We start from the raw sequence: 24,958 nt of genomic DNA, 5'->3' as shown, positions 1-24,958 counted from the left end.
AGTAGAGGTAAATATGACTTGAAGCTTTCAGACCCATTTTTGAAGACATTTATTCCCGTTTAGACTTCTTCACCATAAATCACTCTTTGTTCCTACTCCACTCAGTTTCCTAAAACTCTAGTAACCTGGAAAGTGCCCTCCGTAATGTTAAACTCAACTAGATGCTCTCATTTTCCAACCTTCTTGAGCTTCTTTACAACATTTGACAGTGACGACTTAACCCCTCGAAGCTTTATCTTCTTTGCTTTCCAGTATACAGGGAGGAAAAAGGCACTTACCGGGTCTTTTCCCTCCCTGTATGAGATGCCTCCTGTGGTTCTTTTTCCTGTTCCCATTATTCTCAAAAATGGGCTCTTGCACCGAATCTCTCTTTGACTACTTCCATCCTTGACTACTTCAAGTCTAGTGTCTTGAAACTCCCTACAAGGCCTTTTTATAAGTACATTTCACTTTTGGATTTCTCTGAAAATCCTGAGATTTCTCCTGAATTCCAACCCCATAGTTATGACAATCTGGTGCAAATTCCATCCTGGATATTATATACAAGTGCAGTGTGTCCTGAACTAAGCCAAAAATTTGTCACACACTGGAAATGCAAAAATTAAAAATAACAAAATTTCTTATATCTTGGATATAAGGAGAAAAAGACAAATAAATGGCACATGCAAAGGTCTAATCTTAGGAAAAGATAAAAAGATAAAAGACAAAGAAATAGAAAGAATCTAAGGTAGAATATCTAGCCTGGTAAACTGGAAGAGTGGTGACATTTTTGGAAAGGGTTGGAGAGTTGAGAGAAAAACAATTTTAAGATGAAAGAAAAGATGAAGAGTTCTGTTTTGATTGTATTAAGTTTCTGCACTGAATATTTTCCCACTTCAGTTTTATATGCATCAGAAGACCTGGGGTCCTTTCTTATTTTTCTGATTGATCTTAGTCACACGTTACCTCTTTGATTTCTACTTTCTTCAATCTCACGGGGATTTTTTGAGGAAAATGTCACCAGCTTCCAACAAAGTATTTCTTTTAATTCTATCTTGGAGCCAAATTTGTTACTTTTGTAAACAAAGCAGAAAAATAATAGATATATAATACAAAAACAATAAAAAATAAAAATAATAAACATTAAAATAGACAAAAATAACCTCCAAAACTCCCAACTAGAAACTTACAGCAGATAAATCTTCTGAAACCACTTTTTACTTCCCAGAAATAACTTAAATATTTGCTTCCTTTTATTTTAATGCTTGAGATGCACCAGGAAAATATTAGGTTGGTGCAAAGTAATTGCGGTTTTTGCAATTATTTTCAGTGGCATAGAGCGTATATTTTATTTTATTTTTAATCCTTCAAGCCTCCTACTCTGTTTAGAAGTCTGAAAACAGCCACCTTCCTAAAAGTCTGTTTTACTTGTCACCCAGTTTTGTGCCACTAGAAACCTGTTAATTGCTGTCTTAGTAACAAAGAAAAACATCACCATTGTGGTACTAATGAAACACTGTGTGAATTGCTCCCCCCGCCCCCAAAATATAATGATTTTAACTGACTTTTTTCTTCCAAAAATAAATACAGATGCACAATCATGGTGAATGAGGTTGGCCCTCATTTTTGGAGATGCATCACCAATTTAAGATAAAAATTGAAGTCTGGTAAATATCCATCTTGCAGGTACCCGACCTACAACTTACACAAAATCTGGTGTGTGAGCTTCTCTTATTCCTCTCCTCACTCAGTTTCCTTGTCCTGGGACCCAATAAAGGACTTGGGAGCAGGTGAAAAGCTGCACATTATTCTGTAGCTTTATCCTGTCTGTACTTTGGAAAACAGATTTGCAGGCGCTGAACCAACAGGCAATAAGTCACTCAGCCCATTTCCTCTGAATTACCGCTGCACTGTTACTGTTTGCTTCCCAATAACTATAACCATGGACGATATCAAATACGCAGAGACATTTTCTTCTCTGCACGTTGGAAAGCTGAATCTTCATGAATGCCTCTTCCTTAGCTATTTCCTAATCCAATTGCTTCATGTCAGAGCTAGGAATCTGTGTGAGAGGCTATATTTGGTGCATTTCCATAAGGCAAAGATCAGCCACATTCATGCTGCTTCTAGACAGCTTCGAGTTATAACTTCACAAGGTAAACCTGTGACAATCAGCTGTATCCTCAGGTCCAGGAGTAGTCCTAAGTAATGAGAGCCCCAGGTTATAAAAGAAAGCTGAAGGACAAGTATTAATGATAAGAATTAGATATATTCCTGTTTTGAGCTGTTGGAGGAGTTATGTGATAAAAATTTCATCCACTTGGCAAACGTTTCTTGTACACCAACTCTGTGTTTCTTGAGCACCTATTACGCTGTGTGAGGATATAACTATACAAAAATGTTAGATCCCTAACATTCCTGCTCTCCATTAAATTTCATACTGGACATGAAGTAAGAATAAAATTATGCAATTAAATAAGTGCTTTTACACAGAAAGTCCAGGTAATGCTGCTATGAAGGAAATCAGAGATGTATTGTGATAGAAAGTGATTCTGGGGAGTGGACAGGACTGCTTAACAGGAGGTGGCAAGGCAGGGCCTCACTGAGGAGCTGACATTCAAGATGATGTGGGAGGTTTCAAAATGTGGCCCCCAAATTCTTTGATACTCCTCCCATCAAAAGATGGAGTCTATGTCTCTGTCCCTTGAATTTGGGCTCTCTGTTTAATAAACAGAATAAACCATGTCAATTCTTGGACATAGTCTTTAAGAAACAAGCAGCTGTCACTTCCGGTGTTTGGGAGGATGCTTGCTCTTGGACTTGGCCACCATGCTGTAAGAAAGCCGAGGCAGCACAGAGTGAATGTTCTCCCTTGTAGAGGTCAGCCACACATGGTGGTCTCCTGCCAGAAAAATGGAGATCACCTCTATCTTTGATCTATAGCCCCTTCCTAGCCAAAAATGCCACTTATCAAGACACAGCAGAACTGTTGCTGAGATGTAATTCTGACTTCCAGGTCGTTTGACATATATGTGGTAGCCAGTTAAAATACTTACGGTCCATAGAATTGTGTTGCTCATTGTATAGGAAAAGGACAACATAACCCTGCCACCCTGGAATATAAACTTTGAGTGGCAGGCAAGTGACAGGTCAGCATAAGAAATACCTCAAGAAATACCTTGAGGCCAGAAAAGCACTTGTTGGCATCTGTGTACTTCCCTGTAATATATCTATGCTCTTCCCCAGAATAAGACAAAGAGAAGTCAAACTCAGCTGCCTCTCCTTCTTGGAATGTCAGAAGCTGAATGCCTTGTCAGGATTTTAAATGGTGACTCCAGATTCCTTTTCATCTATTCCAGGATGAGCTGATTAAGTCATTTTACTTCATGAGTAATGAAGGGTTTAGGGTTGATTTTTCTCCTGGCAACAGTTAATTCTGGTGAAACGACATCATGAAAATGTTCATGGAGAACAGCAATATTAATCCATCAGACATTATTTATTAGAGATGTGTTATGTAACAAATACAATTCATAAATTTAATGAAATGCAATGTCATTAATCATTCACCATTTATAATGAAGGCCTGTAGAACTTCATTTGAACATTCTTACAATCTGCTTATTATAAGCTCAGCCATAGCTGCCTTTTCTATCCTGTGACAATCACCTTTCCTTCTTTACTTCCTAATTACTAATCCTCCTTTACAATTCTAAGGTAAGTAACTCCTTTATCTGTTGCTATGGCTTCCCAGCCTAAAGCAAGTTCTCTCTTCCTTTTTACTGAAAGTAACTTGATTTTTTTTTTCCCCTGGGCAGCAATGTGGCCAATGCCCAGAGGACAAATCCTAATTGATCTAAGCCAATCAAAGAACTCTTTACATTTGTCTTGCCTGTGATTTGTGTAGAAGTAGATAATGTGATAATGTAATAAGTTCTTGCCAATAAGATGGAAGGAGAATTCTCCTGGGGCATTTGGGTAAGACTTTCTACGCTGAATAGGAGATATTAGGAAAAGAAAACCTCCTTGATGCCTTCTTGCTTCTTGATCAGGGCACTATAAGAGGACAATGTGATGTTTAGAGATGAGGCAGCCATCTTGTGAACATGAGGACAGACATCTCTGATTCTCAAGATGACAGATGAGAAGGAAAAAAAGTGCCTGAGTCTTTAATACTGAGTCAAGTTGCCCAACCAACCCTGAGACTGCCTGACAACAGGATTTTTATTACATAAGCAGTAACACTTTTCATGGGTTTAATCCATATTTATCCAAGTATTTGGTTGTATTTAGCAAACAAGGTGAGAGAAGAGACTAGCTGGACCATTCCTGTTACTTGTGGGACCTAAGTCAGGATAGTACCAATGGCCCATACACTATATGCTTAAGTACTTATAGATTAAGGTACAAACTGCTTAATAAAATATGTCTTATCCAAGCCTTGGAAAATATTATCCACCATAATGACCTGAAAAACAAAATTGAAATTTAACATATTTAGACTTCTCTTGGAGCATCATGTTGGCCCTGTTCCTTTCCCATTTTCCAGCTCTGTCCTACCTGTAAGGTGTCTTAAGAGAACATCTTTAGACATTTTAGCCTGCAAGTACAACTTTTACGTACATTTTCTCTACTCTGAAGAGCCACCTTGGGCATCTCTTGGGCTTCAGGGTGTGCACACTTTGGAAAGAGGCACATGTGGACCTGAAAGAAAATTTCTATGGCCCTTTGGAAATAAAATTTAAGTCTCTGTGTACCTGAAGAATAATCTAGACAAAAAGGCTTGGTCTCTGGAGCAAAGCAAGCATGGAGCCCTTGAGAGCATGTGACTTAGAGCAAGGAACCTTCCTGACTAGGTCTAAGGTAAACTGAGGAAAAGTCCATTAATGGATGCTGTTATCTCAAACATGACAGGTAGATGGGCTGAAATGCAAAGGCTCAGTCAATATTTTGGTCCCCAGGACAACTAAAATAACTTCTGGTTTTCACTTTATTTATAAGATCAGAACTTCAATGATTTACAGCGAAGAAAAAGCAGTTGTTCTTAGATGTGAATACACAGAGATAGATTTATCACCAAGCTAATAAAATTTAAGCTCCCAGACCCCTCACTTGCACAGTTTCTGAGAAAGTAGATTTGGCAAAGGGCAGACATCACCAAATACAGAAGGTAGGAGAATTTTTTTTTTTTTGTAATATGTATAAAGGCATGATTTTTAAATTCTTAACTTTAAAAGGTTCCCCATATGCTTAAGTACTTATAGATAAGTACATTTTACATAAGGTAAAATGATATGGAAAATAGTTTGGCAATTCCTTGAAAAGTTAAACACAGAATTACTATGTGATTCATCAATTCCGTTCCTTGGTACCTACCCAAGAAAATGGAAAACAGGAACTCAAATGGATACTTGTACATCAATGTCCATAGTCACATTATTCACAATAGTCAAAAAGTAAAAACAATCCAAGTGTCCAGCAATAGATTGATGGATAAACAAAGTGTGGTACATACACATATCCAAGAGTATTATTATTCACCCTTTATAAGAATGAAATTCTGATGCAGTTACGACATGGAGGAATCTTGAAAACATTATGCTAAGTTAAACCACCTAGACACCAAAGGACACATATTGTATGATTATACTTCCATGAGACATGTAGAATAGGCAAATTCAGAGGTGGAACGTAGATTAGAGGTTACCAAGTACTGGGGGAGGTGGAAATGAGGAGTTATTGCTTACCAGTTACAGAGTTTCTGTTTGGGGTGATGAAAAGTTCTGGAAATAGATAGCATATTAGAGTTCTCCAGGGGAACAAAACCAAAAAGCACATATAGAGAGATGTATACGAGGAGATTTATTATAGCAGTTTCTCACCTGGTTAAGAATGCCAAGTCCCGCAGTCTGACATCTGCAAACTGAAGACCCAGGAAAGCTGGTGGCATACCTCAATCCAAGTCCAAAGGCCTAAGAACAAGGGGGCCACTGGTGTAAGTCTCCCAGAGTCCGAAGTTCCCAGAACCAGGAACTCTGATATCCAAAGGCAGGAGAAGATGGATGTCCCAGCTCAAGAAGAGAGAGAATTTCCCTTTCTTTTTCCTATTTATCCCATGCCCTCAAAACACTGGATCATGCCCTCCTACATTGGTGAAGGCAGAGCTCTTTACTCAGTCTACTGAATCAATGCTAATCTTTTCCAGAAATACCCTCACAGACACACCCAGAATTACTGTTTTACCAGGTATCTGGGCATCCCTTAGGCAGTCAAGTAGATACATAAAATGAACCATCACAGATAGTTGTGATTATACAACATCGTGAATGCTTTCAATGCCAATGAACTGTACAGTTTAAAATGGTTAAAATGGTAAATTTTTTAGTATATGTATATTTTACTACAATAAAAAAAAAGTCCCCCAAATTTATCAATTTCAGGTCAGGCGCCACAACACTGGGTTTTTCCATTTGCCAAGCATTCATTCCCATCACACAGCCATTGAGCATTTAGGAAGCACGAAGTATCATGGGAATTCAAGGAGAATTGATAGCACCTTGAAGGCACTGCCATTCTCCTGCCCTCACTTCTTCCCTGAGGAATATCTTCCAAGTGGGAATTTTTCAGTAAATTTTTCATGGTAGAAAAAAGAGCTTTTGCTCTGTGTCAAATGCCAATCTGTATAAAAATAACCCTGACACAAAGCCAGATAGGAAATTTAACAACATAAAAAGCACTCGGCACATGCCTGATGTTTACCTGAAACCACAAATCTAACTTCACCCTGAGATTCACGACATCACCAGATGCTCACCACTCCTCCCCCACCTCTTATAAGATTTATAATAAAATCTAAGGGAGCACAGACTAAGGCATTTTAAACTCTGTTGAATATTTCGCCAATTTCATGCTCAGTGTTTAGGGAAAACCAAAAAAGGAAAATATTATTCCTTATTCCCTAAAAGTGCTAAGACAGGAAGGAGTTAGTCTTACCTTTGTTTTAGGTTAGATTTCCAAAGAGGCTTCTTTGACAGGTGTTTATTTGCAGGTGGCCCTAGGAAGCACCATTAGGACCTGGGGAAGTGAAACTGGCAAGAGGAAGAAGCCCAGGCAGGGTGAGTTTGATGAGTAGCTCACCACCACAGGTAACGGGCACAGCTCCACTGGGGACCTCCGGAAGACAGTGTAGAACACCCGCTGTGGCCCTACCTGGGGCCGAAGTTGTTTCCTCCAGTTCATCTGCATTGTTGGCTGAAGGCATCTTCTGGAACTGTTAAGTTCTCAGCATTTCAATCTGCCTGCTTCACAAACCAAGAGAAAGTGCTCAGGAGAGGAGCAGGTGTCTGCGGACTGACATCATCAGTATAGGCTGAAATGGCAAGAAGGGGATGTGGGAAGGGCCCCACCAGGTCTTGAATAACTTTCTGCACAATAAAAAAATAAATAAAAAGCAACTCTGTATTAGTTTCCTAGGGCTGCAAAATGCCACAAACTAGGTGGCTTAAAAACCAAACCAAACCACAACAACAAAAATACAGAAACGTATTCTTTCACATCTCTAGAGGCTAAAAGTCCAAAATCAAGGAGTCAGCAGAGCCATGCTCCCTCTGGGACTCGGGGTAGACGACTTCCTTGGTTTATCCTAGTTTCTGGTGGTGACAGTCAGTCCTTGGCCTTCCTTGGCTGGCAGCTGCATCACTCCGATCTCTGCCTCTGTCCTCCCATGGCAGTCTCTCTGTGTCTCTGTCCTTACAGGGCATTTTTCTCTTCTTATAAGGACAGCGGTCATAATGGAGTAAGGGCCCAACCTTAACAGGTTACATATTCAAAGACCCTATTTCCAAATAAGGTCACATCCACAGGTACCAGGGCTTTAGAATGTCAGCATACCATTTTAGGGGATATAATGCAACCCACAATATCCTCTCTGACATCCATTTCCTGTTTGAAAAATGGGGATAATAATTTATGTCCCATAGGTTTGTTTGAAGTGAGGAAATAAAATAACCTGAATTACATAAAACATCACTGAGCAATCTGTGGATCATATGAAGCCTGCTCTGGGGTAAATCCAGGGAGCTTTGAAATAAGATAAATAGACTGCCCACTGATAGTTAAGCTTTAAAACAAACAAGGAGTCAGAGCAGAAATATACAAAATCGTCTTTTAGAAGGCATAATGGGTGACCTAACTTAAGTATTTACTGCTCTAAAGAATGTTCTGTTGGAGGTAGGATTGTTCAGACCTGGAAACAGGAGTAACAGAGTCAGACAGCAAAGACTGCCTGTTTCCATCCCGACAGAGTGCAGTAAAAAGGATGCCCTGGCTTGCCCTCCAGAGCAGCTGAATTTTCCCTTTATGCCAAAGGTCCTCGTTGCTGGAGCCCTGGAGCCCCAGAAACTTGTCCCTAATTGCTCGGCTGGATTTTTGCTTAGCTGAGCACCTATTGAGTGACTGGATTCCCTATGTCACCTGCCTTCTCAGGAAGATGACCCAGGATTTTCACATCTCTCACCTCCTTTTATTTTTCTCTGTAAATTAATTTATTGGCATTCTGATCGCATGCCTCTGATCTAGCAACTTGGTTCTCCACCTGAGAAATGCACCCCTTCTTTCCAGTTCTGATTCTCAGACTTAGGATGTGATGACCTTGGCCAGACACCCTGGGGAGGAGGAGCCAGGCTCTCTCAGCTCGAAGAGCAGCTTAGTTACCTTCAAATACCCCTGTTTTTCTTGTTAGTGCCTAATTTAGTGCTTCTCCATCTTCTGTCATGCTTACTTGAACATCCTGGGAACTTTATTAAAAAGCAAATCCTGACTCAGTACCTCTGGAATGGAATCCGAAAGTCTGTGATTTTTAACAAAGTCACTGGTGTTGCTGCTGCTGCTGGAGTGAGGTCCATACTTTGCAAACCATTTGACCTGGCCCCTCCAAAAGTGTTCCAGGTACCAGCAGCTTGGGCATCAGCTGGGGGCTTGTTAGAAATGCAGTGCCTCAAGTCCCAGCTGGATCTATTGAATCAGAATCTCCGAGAGTGGGGTGGGGGGATCCAGGGATTTGTATTTTAACAAGCCCTCCCAGTTCTCCTACACATGAGAACTTGGTTAACATGTGTTTGTTAGATACAGCTTAATTTCCCCTTTGTCTCCCAGGAAAGATTGAGGGAAGGAAGTCATCTATGTGATAAATCATATCAGCCTCAGGAAACAAAAAGAGCAGTTACCCCACCCCAAGGGATCCTCGCCATTCTCCCTGATTGAATTAGATGAGTGAGCTTATGTATGCCAGGGGAAGGACAGGAGGACAGGGACCAGTCCTAGAGTCGTCCAAACCAATGTAGTCTGCAGGCTCTGCTCCTTGGTCGCAGAGGACCCAGATGATAATCTGAAATGAAGACAGGGACTCATGATCAGGGGAACCAGAAACCTTCACTCATCATGGCAAGAAAAGAATTGTCTTCAGGATGTGCAAGATCTGCAAGGAAGTCTCCTCTCTTTTTCCTTTTAAGGTCTTTGCTATGATTGCAAAAGCAATACCTTATATTCATATTTAGAAAATAGAAAGATACAAAGAAAATAGCAATCATCCACAGTGCCACTTTCCAGATATGACCACTTTATCAATTTGATATTTTGGTGTATATTCTATACCCTATCTAGATACACACACACATACACACAGCTATATAGATAAGAAATATTTTTGTAAATATAAATATACATATGTACACATGTTATACATATGTTACATATAAAAATGTAAATATGCATACACATTTATGGTATATATTATACAGGCATATTTATAGACACTATATATGTGACACTCATATATGTAATACATACATGTATAAATTTTTTAAAAATATACATACTCTTATATGTACATATTATACATATATACCATTATTTAGATAAATATATGTATATATTTATATAAATTATATGTATTTACATAAAATATATGCATATATACACAACATATACTATAAATATATAATGTATAAATATATTACATAAATGTAAATACATTTTCTATAAATGTAAACATACATATACAACTTTGTAACCTACTTCTTTTACACTTAGCACTATATTGTACTTAACCCGTTTAAAGGGGACAGTTACAAAGCAAGAATTTTAAGCTCCCCACGTATCCATCACTGACCAGTGCCCTCTTCTCCCCGACACAACTAAAAGCTATTAAGCTTTGTGGATTAGATGAAGACTCAGCAGAAAGTGAGGAAGTAAAATCAACTCTTCCTTCTCATCAGAACCAGTGAACCAGATAATTACATTGGGAGAGCCCGTTCTGATGCCAAGGTGCTGGGTCCCCACCTCTCACACTGATGCCCTTCACATCCCAGTCCATATGCTCAGGACCAAATCAAACAACAGAGCCAAGCCAGCCAGCCTCTCTAATGCTTTCCTGTATGTTTCAGTTCAGCCACCTCATCTCTCCAGTATTACATGGAGCCTAAAAATTCAAAGTGATCTGGAGTTCATTGTGTTTTGAGCTAACAGGGGATCCACTGTGATGTCGTAAACAGGGTTAGAAATCTTGATCATAAAACCACACACAGGCAGACAGGTAGTAGGATGGTATCACAAAACTTCAGCTCCTCTTTCCTTTGTCTTTATTAAGAAGTCTACCCAGGCAGAGTCCAAAAAATTTTAAATGAAATGATTCAGGCTTTCATTTAGATCCTTTAAAAATAAATGATTTCACAGAGCTCATTTCCACGTTTATTCTATTGACTCAATTTTAAACAAATTGTAACAGGGAGCTCATAATACACCCAAACAGTCCAGGGATCATTTTCGTTTTTGGAATAATAAGTCTTACTTTCCCCCCCCCTCTACTGCTGCAATTATGATAGAATAGAAAATTAGATTTTAATTAATCAGCATGTGCTCCTCTCCTCCGATCACTGGGAATTCTGAGGCTGTAAAACTGCAATGTAGAGAAGTCATATGACTCAAGAAATAGTTGGGAAAAACAAATGATTCTCTGGCCTGGTACTTTTCCCCCCAGAAGTTAAAGGCAAATTTTTCAATCTATGAGGAAACCTCATGTGGGGGCCAACCCCGAATGCTTTTGCTAGTGCACATACTTGATGGAGCACCCACAGTCCTTCCTAAGGTTTCAGAGCGGCAGTTTAGCTGCTTTCTTTGCCAGAGGACCTTGAGCCAGCAGACTTACTACCCAGAGACACCTGCCTGTCACCAGGAGCCAGCTTAGTGTCTGGTAGGAATGCAATTGTCAAGGCACTTTCTACACTTCTCAGCTCTCTCTTTCCACCTGCCCAACGATCTCTTTTGTCTCGGGTACTGCCATTATAAGCCTTATTAATTATAGATCAATCTCTAACTTGAAGGTATGAGCCAAGACTGTAGGGGGTCTCATTAACATAAGATTAAAAGCTGATTCAGAAACTAATTACTTTGTAACAATAACAACAGAAAAATCAGGCTGGATTTAGGTTTGAGCAAAGCACTTTCTCAGCAATGAACACATTTGTATATACAGGATATTTTAAGATGAACACGGCATTTTTAAAATTTTTCTGTGATCTACCTTTATTTATTGTTTTTCATTGCTGATGGTTACGTGCTCATATGTGTGCTTATTTAGATACATGTATCAGGCACAACGAGAGTAGTTTATGAATTGATCAAAAGAACTTTGATAGGAAAGTGCTGACTAAACTTGGAGGCTTAGTGTGGGCCAGAAAGATACAGTCGAGTTCAAACATACTTATGAAATGTTAAATTTCATTTATTGATTACTGATATAAGCTGAACAGAGACTCTTCAGTAAATGAATATCTTTACCTGAACTAGAACTCGTTAAGGGGATAATGTAAGGTATCCGATCTCTACTAGCAGCTACCAAATGTTGGTCTGAAGATATCTGGAAACCTCTGAGAAGCTTTCATTTAGTTTCATCAAAATAAGGAATAAAGATGTTTCCAAAAGCTAGATTTAGTCAATCAAATTTTTTCTACCTTTTTGTGTATATAAAGTACGCTTTATTTTATACCATGACGATGATGGTAGATGGTAGTTTTACAGTTTTCTTATGTTATTGGGGTTTGTTTATTTTGTTCTTGTGTTCTAACTTAAGAGAAAGAAGTCTAGTAACCTTAGGTTGGTTGCTGTTTTTTTAAAAAAATTATACAGATAAGTTTTTTATTAGTTAGGATTGATTTTTGCTATAAGTAACAGAGAATTGAATTCACTGTGGCTTAAACGATAAAGATTACTGTCCCACGTAATGCCAGATCTGGAGGTAGAGAATTATTGGCATTGGTCTTGTGTTTCTAACTGGCTAGCTATTCTGCCATCTTTATTTTATTGGCCCATTGCCTTTAGGCAGGTATGTTTGTGGTCCCAAGAAGGCTGCTTCCGTTCCAGGCGTTAGGTATATCAGTGCTCCCAGCCAGACAAAGAGTGCTATAAGTGCTACTAGGTAAAATAATACCCTTCTCAGAACTTCCCTTCATCTCTTGCAGACTTCTGCTTAGGTTCCATTAGCTAGAATTGTGTCAGAGTATCTGTGTCACATGCTCACTACTAGCTGCAGAGTAGTCTGAAAAGGGGAGACTTTACCTCTGCTTTGGTTATATAATGAGGAAAGACATAGGAAAAACGAGTCCAGAATGAGTGTTTTCTTGGCCAACCAGTACTGTCTGCCATATCCAGGAAATCAAGGTCCGACTCACACTGCAATATTTTGCAAGCCCTTTGTTTAGTGGTTGCCAAAACGTGGTCCTTGAACAAGCAGCATCAACATCAACTGGGAATTTGTTAAGGAAAGTAAGTTCTGGGATACTACCCTAGACCAAGGGAATCAAAAACTGAGAGTAGGGCCCAATCACCGGGTGTGATTCTGATGTGGAGAACTACTGCCTTAACTATTGCTCCAGAATAATTTCCTGGCCGTGATTCTTAATTGGAAAAGTGACAGCATGGCTTTTCGAAAAATGTCAATATAATCACCCCAGGAGCAGGAAGTGTTTCAAATTATAGTTGACTCTTGAACAACTCGGAGGTTAGGGGCACTGACCCATTGGGAATTTGAAAATCCACATATAACTTAAGTCTGCCCTCTGTATTTGCAGATGGAAAATTTATACTCATCGTATCTTTGCATAGATTTTGTTGACCACCGGTTCTCAAACTTAAGTTTTAGAATCACCTTGCTGAGCCCAGCATCCAACACTCCAGAGGGTTAGAAAACATGGTCATACAGTCACATGATCATACAGTCAGTAAATTTGCTTTTCTAATAATTACCAGATGAGGTTGATGCTGCTGGTGCCAAACAAACATTCAAGTGTTGTCGGTGGGCTAAGGACATTGGCATCATCCGGGACCTTGTTAGAAATGCAGATTTTTTTATTGGCTCTACCCTAGGCCTACTGGATCAGAATCTCTGGGGTAGGGCCAGAAATCTATATTTTAACAAGCTCTCAAGGGAACTCTGAGGCTCCCTAACGTTTTAGAACCACTATCCCAGACTAGTGCTTCTTAAACTTTCTTATTCACATGAATGACCTATGGATCATGTTAAAAATTCAGATTCTAATTTAGTAGAAATATAAGTCTGCTAGGGTGCTACCATAACAAAGTGCCACAGACTGGGTGGCTTAGCCAAGAGAAATTTATTTCCTCACAATTCTAGAGGTTGAAAGTCCAAGATCAAGGTATCTACAGGATTAGTTTCTTCTAAGGCGTCTCTCCTTGACTTGTATATGGCCTTCTTCTTCTGTCTTCAGATGGTTTTTCCTCTGTGCACACACATATCTGTGTCCAAATTCCCTCTTCCTATAAAGACAGCAGTCATACTGGATTAGGGCCCATACTAAGCCTCTCATTTTAACTTATTACCTCTTTAAGTTCCTTGTTTTGATTACACTCTGAGGCACTGCAGATTAGAACTTCAACACACAAATTTGAGGGGGATACAATTCAGCCCATAACAGTAGATACTGGGTGAAGTCTGAAATTCTACATTTCTAATAACTTCCAGGGAATAACCATGCTATTGATCTGTGGAACATCCTTTGAATAACACTGGTCTAGGAGAGTGCAGTTGTCACCTCCAGGACACTGCCACTATGAACTATTGGTACTGATGGAAGGGTGTCATACTCCTCAGGTGTGTTGAAGCAAAATAAATTTCCATTGTTCTGGGGCAATTACTCTCCAACTTTAATGTGCATCACATTCACCTGGGGAACTTATCAAAAACGTAAATTTCTGAATCCCACCGCCCAAAGATTCAAATTAATTGGGTCTGTTGAAGAGGCCAAATGTATCTTCTCTTTTACCAAGCATTACAGGTCAATCAAATACAGATGGTCCCCCAGACCACACTTTGAGAAGCACTGATCTACCAAATTTGTATCTTGCTTCCTCAACCATCCTACTTGGTGAACTCTTCAACGCAGGAACCGTTTCTGCATCACTGTGTCTCAAAATTTAATATGCATGTGCCTCCCTGGAAGCCCTGTGTGGGGACAGAGCCCCAAAAAGCAGTTTCCAGGCTCTCGACCTCATATAGAAAGGTGCTGGCTCACGTAGTAAATGGCCATCGACTGTGATCAAATGGCCAGCAGCTGTGGCTAGTTGGCCGTCAGCTGTAACCAGTGAGCCATTGGCCACTAATATAACTGCCGTGGCTATGCTGGCAGCAAATGGGGGCCAGCAAGAAGGTGGTGGCTGAGTTAGCAAGCGGCGGAGTGAGGGTTACGGATAGTGTGGCTCCCGTTTCCTGTGTCTCCAAACCAGCCGCCAGTGAGAGTATAGTGGTATGACTCCCCTACCTATAGCTCCGTGGGTGTTCCTTTTTGGCCTCACCATATCCTGCGTTCTTATGTGGGGAGCGGGACCAGAGACCCCGCATGCCACCTTGCATGCCACCTTGCATGACAGATGGAGTCAGATGGAGTCTGAGAGGCTGCAGTTCTAAACAGCTTCGAGGTGATATCAATGCTGTTGGTCTGAGGACTACACTTGGAGTGACAGTGACTAGATTTTACATCTCACACTGCCTAGACAAGGACTGATCTCACAATCTTGTTTAAGGAACTCTTTGCATAATTCATGCATTGACCATTTATCTTTCATACATCTTTACAGTTTAATGCAGTACATAATATAATAAACCTTCCATTATCTGATCTTCTCCAAATTGATTCCTCCTGGAGTTCATATAATTCTGAATTCAATTGTCCTGGGGACTCTTCTTGAGTAATGGGAATTAGAATTTTGGACTGCAGGATCAGAATTCTAAGTAACTTTGACAAATTGAGGAAATGTTACATTATAAATGAGCAGGATAAAGTCCAACAGGGATAGATGCAAGACAGTGCCCTAAGGCATGAAAAACAAAGGACACACCATGAGGAAACCTGTAAAGCACACATGAAGTGAAAATCTGGAAGCTCATCACTCAAGGTGAGAAATTATACTAAAAATGAGCACCCAGGCAAGAAATTGCAGAGGAGCAAGACAGCAAGTGCCTTTATTATAATGTGAAGCCCCAAGTTAAGAAGAAATATATAACTAGGTATTAAAATTACTCAGATGTTACTGAGTTGTAAATATTACAGTTGTGATAATTATGTTTGCGTGGCTTCTAAACTGATTTTGACATTATTTTCTACTCAGGTTATAACTGCTATACATTTATTTCCCTTAATAGTTGTGAAAATCAATCCTGGCGTATTAGAATCACCTGGGACACTTTTAAAACTACCACTATTCAAGCCCATATGTATTGATTTCCTAGGACTTCTATAACAAAATATCACAAACTCGGTGGCTTAGGAGAAGAAAAATTTATTGTTTCACAGTTCCTCAGACTAGAATTTCAAAATTTAGGTGTCAGCCATGCTCCCCCTGAAACCTATAGGGAAGGGTCCCTTCTTACCTCTCCCAGCTTCTGGTAGACCCAGATGTTCCTTTTCGTGTGGCAGGATAACTCCAATATAATCATAACATGACGAGCTCTTTATGTCTCTTCCCATAATCTTTCCTCTGTACATATCTTCTATGTATTCAAATTAGCCCTTTTTATAAAAACACTAGTCATATTAGATTAGGGTCCACCCTAATGACTTCAGTTTAACTTGAAGATGAGATTTAAAGATGATATTTCCAAATAAGCTGATACTCTGAAGTACTTGCAGTTAGGACTTCAGCATAACTTTTTGGCGAGGCACAATTCAACTCATAACACCATCCCAGACCTATTACATCAAAGTCTCGGGCGTGACTTCAGTATGTTGTAAGTGCTCAAGAGATTCTAATACACAGCTAGGGTTGAGCATCACTGCCCTGAGAGAAGATCTGCAACAGCCACCATTGTCATGAGTAGTGGCCGGTACTGATACTAGTGACTGTTGCGTGGGACTTTATCTGTTATCTCAGAATTTTGGCTAAAGACTAAAGCTGAGGCAATAGGAGATAACATTCTAAGAGCAGTGGTTCTCAATCTTGAACACACATGGAATAACTTAAAAGCTTTAAAAGTATACCGAAGCATGGCTGTACCCCAGAGACCCTGATATAAACACTCTGGGGTCAGACTTGGGCATGGAGAGTTTCAAAAGCAAACCCAGGTCATCCTACTGTGCAATTAAGATAAGAACTACTCTTTCTGAAGAAAGATGTGCTATGAAGTGGCCAAACCAGCCCCTCAAGACTGGAAGCATTGGAACAAGGACCCCAGGGTCTTGATCCCAGGACTTTGTTCTTTCTACTCAACATCTTACCCTTTTAACCCATTATCTTACAATATTAAGCTGAAGGATCTTTAAATATTATCTTTCCATCCCTCGTATAATTATGGGCAAGTATTTTTCATCTAAAAAATATATATCATTTCTCCTAACCCTACTTCCTAACCAATTTTCCTTTCTTCCCTCACTATCAGACAAATCTTCTGCAAATACTATTCTAAATTCATCTTTGTCAAGTTCTCACTTCCCAGGTGCTCCTGAAGCCTCAAAGCATGACTTCTGTCCTGACCATTTCCCTGCAACTGAACTCACCAATATCACCAACAGTTTCCTAGTTGCAAAATACAAGTTAAGTCCTCATCTTACCTGAATTCTGCTACATAGAATTCAAGACTTTTGCTCATTCCCTCCCTCTCATGTGTTCCTTCTTTGCCTTCGATACAGTCATTCAATTCCATTTCCTTTGTGGGCTCTGCTTTTCACGTGCCTGTTAATTAAATTTTGGTACTCATTTTAGACCTATTTTTATCTCATTATAGATCAGGTCGAAACATAAAAAAATTATGCCTTTTCTGGGCCAAAACTGGTTAAATATTGGTCACGTCATATGGTTTAACCTAATGACTTGTCCCAGTACAATGTTAACCAAACTACCCATGGCTTCAGATACCATATATATATAGGGCTGATAGGGCATTTGTCAAAATACTGCAACATTTCCTACAAATTGGTAATTAGTTTGTGCCCATTTCCTGACCCCCACAGTGCCCTCTCACTACACTGACTGTCTTGCCTTCTTTCCTGGGACTCCTGACATCTCCCCATGATCCAACAACTAAAGGGGGGGGAAAAGAGCCACATAGCAAGGGATCCCTGAGACCACGCTTTAAGGCTATAGCCAGTATCTATTCTGATTGGTTGGTGTCCATGCTGTACTGATTGTGAAATATTATCATACTACCCCTATGTATTCATGATTTCCAAATGTAGCTAAATTACCTTTTCTTAGCCTCAGACCCATATTGTTACTTGACTCTTCCTACTTTGATGTCACGTAAGTACATCAAAGTCAATATGCCCAAGATAAAACACCAACCCCCCAGCGGCCCACATTGACAGACTATAACTTTGGTTGCTCCAATGAACTACATCTCTAGGTATCCATGTCCTTGTATAGTTCCCTCACACAGAGACTCTGGGCTTGGCCATTAGACTTGCTTTGGCCAGTGGGACTTTATCAAAAGTTTAAGAAGTGCTTGTCCTCTGGGAAAGCTCATTCTTGGGGAGCATTTGTCAAACTCTTAAGAAACTCAGACTAGACTTCTGTGTGATGAGACCGTGCTGAGAGGGAGAAGCCAGGGGCAGGAGCATTGAGGCCCCAAGATGTCACAGAGCATCACAACTCCATCCTGTCCAACTGTCTGACCTACAGAATCCTGAGAAGGTAAAATGGTTGTTTCAAGCTCTGTATTAGTCAGGGTTCTCCAGAGAAACAGAACCACTAATAGAACGTGTGTGTTGTGTTGTGTGTTTATGTGTCTGTGTACATTTATAATATATTTGCTTATTTTTGTTTGTTTGTTCATATATTTATTGATTGATTATAAGCAATTGGCTCCTGTGATTATGGAGGCTGACAAGTCCCAAGATCTACAAGGCAAGTTGGCAAGCTGGAAACCCAGGAGAGCTGATGGTATAGTTCCAGTCCAAAGGCCAGGAAACTATGACTCACAAAGAGTTGATGTTTCAGTTTGAGTCTGAAAGCAAGAAAATGTTGATGTCCAGTTGAGAGGCCGTCAGGCAGAGAGAATTCTCTCTGACTTGGGAGAGTCAGCGTTTTTGTTCTATTCAGGCTTTCAGCTGACTGGATGAGGCCTACCCACATTTGGGAGGCCAACTTGCTTTACTCACTTTATCAATAAAGATGTTAATATCATCCAAAAACAGCCTCACTGAAACACCCAGAATAATGTTTGAACAAATATCTGGGTAGCCCATGGCCTAGTCAAGTTGACACATAAAATTAATCATTCACAACTTTTTAGCTTTTGGATGGTTTGTTATGCATCAATAGATGACAGAAAAAAATTTGTACTCTTTACACAATATGATACAAGACTGACTTATATAATATAGACTCAAAATTACTCCTCAGATAATATGACCGACATCAAGAAACATTATCCTTCGTCTAGTACCTGAATCCAAAATCGAGGACTATTGTAGAATAACAGTTTTCCTTCATTTACATTTGATCACAAAGACTTTTTATTTTACCTCCTAATTAATTTCAAAAGACTCTTTAACCTCAACGTCACTGCCCTTGATAGGACACAGATGGGAAACACCTGGCACCGAGCAGTCACTCCTCCCTTCAATGACTGTGGTGAGCATGGACAATCCATCAAGGCTCTGTGTTCAATTCACACAGGAAGTAGACCACATAATTCACCTCAGCACCTCACTGTAGGCATTCAGAGAAATCAGTCACACCATGTGCAACCTACCTGCTATCCCTGTCCTAGACCCTTCTGATTTATCACTTGTACTAAGGCAGAAGCCATTTTGCTGGTTACACCAACCTCCCTCACTATTACCCAAATCAATTTATCTTCCACCTATTTAGAAGGATTGTCAAAGTAGTCTTTCTAAAGTGTAATTCCTCCCATTAAGAGATAAAGTCTATTTCTCCAATCCTTGAATCTGGGCTGGCTTGGTGGCTTGCTTTGAAGAGTGGATGTGACATTGTGGAGATTCTGAGCCTAGCCATCAAGAGGCTTTGAGCACTTGCTCTCTCTTTCTCTTGGAACTATGCCACTGCCATGCGAACAAACCTGGCCTAGCCTGCTAGACAATGAGAGATGACATGAAGCAGAGCCACATCTCTGAAGCTATGCCCACCAGACAAGTCAGAGAGCATAGCCAACATCAACAAAGACACCCCTACCCACAGCTGACCACAGGTAAATCGCAAGCTCACCACTCAGGTGACCCGTAGACTTGTGATGTTTTGTGGTTGTTGGTTATACAGCATTTCACAGCCATCGATAGTTGATACAAGGTTTATATGAAGGACCTGTGAAGCAGGTGTGTTTGTATGAGAAACTAAAAAACTACTCAAAATAACTCATCCAGTCGAGTCAGGGAACCGATATAACAGCCAGTATAATCTATAGGTGGCTATTGTAGGAAAATCTTTACAAGGCTATGAGAACACAAAGGGGCACCTGCAGACCCAACAGTGCTGGTGCCAGCAATTCATCACTGGTGGAGACAGAGCCTGCATCAGCGACCTGACTATCCCCAGAATCTTCAAAGGCATTTGCCAGCATCAGCAGCCTTGGCAGCTGACATCCCTGTAGGGAACTGAAGTAGGGAAAATGGTAGATACCACATGGTAGCTAAGAAGATTGTGCTTGTGAGAACACTTGAGAGGCTCCAGGGGACTGCCAGAAATAAAAGAAGGCACCTTGAAATGTCCTGCCAGAAAAAGCATGCTTTGTGATAATATTTTTTACTTTGTCTTACCCCACAACGAGTCTTGGTGTAGACTTGTAAAAAAAGATTTATAAATGTCTAAAATTGTTTAATAATTTTCTTTTGTGCTCAAGAAAACCCCAAACAACTGGTTAACATTGAAACATAAGTTTACTCATTTCTCACCTCATATGTATGCATGCCCAAGCATTCACACATGGAATTTCCACGTACATCATTTCTACTTACTCTCCCCACACCTCTTAGATCATATGGGTTCTCATTTCTTCCCACATCAATGGGAGAGGTGTATTCCTGTCTTTCTGAAAGAGCGTGTCACAGCACCCACAGTGGACCTCACTACACAACACAAGATTTTATGCAAGGAGTAGAAGGTACAGTTCTTTTCTTCAAGCTACAGTATAAACAAGGGGAAAGTGTGCTCTTCCCTCCAGCCTCAGCAGTTATATTGAACTGGCATGGAATGGAAAAAAAAAAAAAAGCCACAAAAATTATTTCAGGTCCTGTCTTTAAGAGTGAAGTCTATTTCTCTACCCCTTGAATCTCATGGGCTTAGCTATATGACTTGCTTTTGCCAGTGGAACATAAGCAAATGAAATGGAAAGAGAGGCTTGAAAAGTGCCTGCACATTGAGACTTGTTCTTTTTCTTCTGTACTTGGAAGTCTGAGATAGCAATTTGAAGGAGCCCGAGCTAGCCTGCTGGAGAACCAAGTAGAGGAAAACAAATCCCCCGCAGCCTTCAGCCTGCCAACCACCAGACATGTGGGTGAGGTCATTCTCGCCCATCCACTTCCAACTGAACTGCCAAGTGCAGCTGCTACCTAAGTGAGCTTAGGGAAGACAAGAATGGCCCAGTCTAGCCCAGCCCAAATTATCAATCCACAATATTGTGAGCAAACAAATAATTGCGTGGTGTAAGCCACAAAGTTTTGGGATAGTTTTTGTATGCAGCAAAGGCTACGGGGAACATCAGTAAAAATAAGGTGTACAATGTCAGAGGTGAATGGTGAAATGGGGAGTCATAACATCTCCTATAAGATGGGCTTTCCAAAACACAGCAAATTGCAAAGGGGATAGGCTGAGAGAATTTATTTCTGTCTCTATCATCGGAATCTTATTTTAAAAGCTCACAAGGGAAGGAAGACAAAACAAACAACAAAAATACAAAATAAAATCAAAACAAAAGCTTCTCTCAAATCTTAGAAAATGAAACAGTTCTTTGTTGTTGTTGTTTTCTAAGAGTAGTCATCCTTCTATAAGAAATGTAGCTATTCAGGTTTCTTCTTTGATTTAATAACGTTCAGATGCAAATTTAAGTGTCACACTAAAAAGTGACTAGGACTTTACAGAAGTCAATGTACTGGTCATTTATTTTTTTTGAGGGGGTCACATTTTCCACATGTTGTACAAATTTTTACTTCTATTCCACTGCCTTTTCACCTTTCCATGATTATGTTTGTCTTTAAAATATTTCAAATGCCTTTTGAATGAAGACTATATATATAACATTTACTTATTGGTTTGTTCTATTTTGACTGAAAAGCAAACCTTAAATTGAGCCGATGACAATGTCTATTCTTTCTTGTTTCTCCTTCTACTTTTTCCTCATGGCCATGTATAAAGTAATGGTAAGAAAGGAGGAAGTAGGAAATAGAGGTGGTAAAACATTTTGCAATTTTCCAAGTGTTAGATATAACCTAAAAGATGTACATTTTCTATTGAAATAGTTTCCCCCATAACAATACACACTCTTATTAGAACCATATTTTTGCTGACAGAGCACAGATTTGCTTCACTCAGCATCCTGCATATAGAGGGAAGCAAAAAACACAAAACATGCTCATCACTGTGCGATAAATATACTTTGATTTGTCTGGTCTCTTTTTTTTTAAGAGATCCACAGTCTTCCTTGATACTTCCAAATGACTCTGGGACTGGCTGCATTGAACCAAGTTGTTTGAATTTTGATCTATGTCTTCAATCAGATCAGGGACATTGCTTTGAATACATTAGTTTGAATAGTAGAGTCAAATGGCTATTTTTTTTCCCTGTAATGTAAGTAAAGAAATTAATAGGATTTAGGGATTAGCTTGAATGTCTTCTTTTATGTGACCTAGATAATATAGTATCTTATTATTACTGCATTCCTAACAATTAAACATATAGTGTTTTCCAGTGAATTAAAACAATAGTTACATAAATACAAAACATATTACTCATGTCTGTTGTGCATTAGTTGTCCATTATTAATATTAATCATCCTTACTTTCTTCTACGGGGCTTAAGTTCCATATATTTTATAATCAAAACTGTCAAGAATTATAACATTACTCTGTGTGATCTCTATAAAATGAAATATAAATGCCAATCAAAAGGGCCATTGGTTGTTTCATTTGTATTCAAAGTGCTTCTATCCATAAATTACATTACTAGTTTATATTCTCCTTACCTAGTCTCAGAAGGTGCTCAAAGCATGTTCAGTCCTTTCAGTCTTTTAACCTCTGCTTGAGAAGGAAACACTGGCAGGGCCCTGGCATCCCGTTTGCCCCATCTCCCCTACTCCAGCCAACATGGAGAACAGCCACCTTCTGCCTCTCTCCTAGACATTCCCAGATTCAGGGTCCCAATGCAAGAGGGAGTGATGGAGACCCTGTGTGCTGCTGAATTCACTCCACTGGCACATCTAAGTTGCCATTACAATCCTGTACATCCAATTGAAGATATTTGGAGCTATGGCTCTTGTTTCTTTTTATTTTGGCAGGAGGAAAATATCTGTCAGTTATATACATTGAAATGTCATCATAAGTCCATCTGAGAACAGACTCATTTTGAACTTCTGGAACCTGAAACCAACTCATATTCTTTAGTGAATATTATTTAAGTGAAATTCAAGAACACATTCAATTTAGGGCATCTTTCATTAATCCATTTTGAAATGTCACTACCTTACTTTAAGCACCTCTGGAGAATGTGCTAACAAGCACGAGAAGGTGACTACCTGTGTAAAGGGCAATGTTAAAACAAGAAAGGTCATTCCTCAAGGACAGCAAAATTGCCCAATCAACTGCATGATAATATTTGGAGTAATTGTCTTCCTGCTTTCTTCCCATTTCCTAAGTCATCTGAATTATGAACATTGAACCAGATTGGGGAAAAACCACCGTCTCTGATTGACTTACAGGTCAATCCCTTCAGATGACAAACAACAGACAAAAGATTAAGTAGACACCTAGAGATTCAATGTCAGAGCCGCTGTCTTGCCTCCTGGGCATCCCCTGTGATTCTTCCTCTTTCTATTCTTATAACTCCTGGCTCTAATTGGAGACAGGAACAGCATTGTTAGAGCAGAATTTAATATCCATAGTGGCTGGCACTGTTACTCTGTAGGTCAGGACAGGGGATTCACTGTGGATAAGTGGCTGTAAGTGGAATGCTGCTGGTTTACTGTTGATTTTTTTCAAATTGAGAAACAGTTTAAAACCACTATATTTATTTCGTTGGTTCACTAATTAAATTATCATAGAGTGTCTCTATGCCTGGCACTGCACTCAGGACCTCAGGACCAAAGTAAATGAGAACAAATTGTCACTGCCATATCTTACATCTTTTGAGGGCAGATGCTCATTAATTTACTCAAACAAAAATTTATTGAGTCTGCATTCTGTGCCAGGCACTCTTGTAACTATGGAGAAACAACAATGAATAAAACAGATAAAACCCCTTCTCTTGATGGACGTTTACAATTTAATGAGGGAATAATAAAAAAAAGAACCAGAACAAATAAATGAATAAACACTATGTAGATGGTGTCAAGGTCTGTGGAAAAAGGAAGCAGGGAAGGGGTAATGGAGTGGGGTGAGTTTTCATTTTGCACAGGACACCCAGGGAAGATCTATCAGACAATATATTTGGGTAAAGAGCCGAATCTGTTGAGGGGGTGAGCCAACTGCACCTTGAAGGGAGAGCATTCTAGACAGAGAAAGCCAAGGCCAAGCCCTGGGAGGGAACATGCCTGGTGTAATGCAAGAACAGTCACAGATTTTATATTCTAAAAATGACCATCACAATATGTCCCCTCCCATGTGACTTTCCAGAGCCTTATTATCCCCTGCCCTCTAAGAAGTGGAGCCTGTGTTTTATCCTCTTGCACGTGGACAGGGCTTTGTGATGACCCTAACTTGTGGAACACGGCAAATATGACAAAAGTGACACTAGGTGACTTGTAGAATAGGTAATAAAAGGCAGTACAGCATCTGCCCAGCTCTCTTCCTTGGGATGCTTACCTTTGAACCCAGATCCCATGCTGTGAGAAAGTCCAGGCCACACAGAGGCCCATGTGTAGAGGGACTGTCTTGAAAGCAGATCCTCCAGCCCTCTGTTGCACCCTGTCAACTGACACCATGCACAGCAGCAATGGGCCTTCTCCACTGACCCCTGTTCAAATTGCAGAGTTGCCAGCCAAACGAATGATTGTTGTTGTTTTTTTAACCACTCTATTTTGGGCTAGTCAGGGGGCTAGATAACCAAAACAAGTGAGGAAGGCATCGTAGTTAGTAGTAGTTAGATTAGGAGAAGACTGGAGGAGAGCAGGGCTGCCAGATCCTTGAAGGTTTTATGGCCCATTACAAATTCTTTGCCTTTCACTCTAATGAGAAAGCCATTGGAACAATAAATAAATGCTGGTCGCTCTCTGACTCCTGGACGTCATCAAGAAGACAGCCTCCAGCAG

The sequence above is a fragment of the Rhinolophus ferrumequinum genome, chromosome 23 (assembly GCF_004115265.2).
Source record: "Rhinolophus ferrumequinum isolate MPI-CBG mRhiFer1 chromosome 23, mRhiFer1_v1.p, whole genome shotgun sequence".
NCBI lineage: Eukaryota > Metazoa > Chordata > Mammalia > Chiroptera > Rhinolophidae > Rhinolophus > Rhinolophus ferrumequinum.
The sequence above is the reverse complement of the archived record's forward strand: the minus strand, read 5'-3'. Positions refer to the sequence as shown.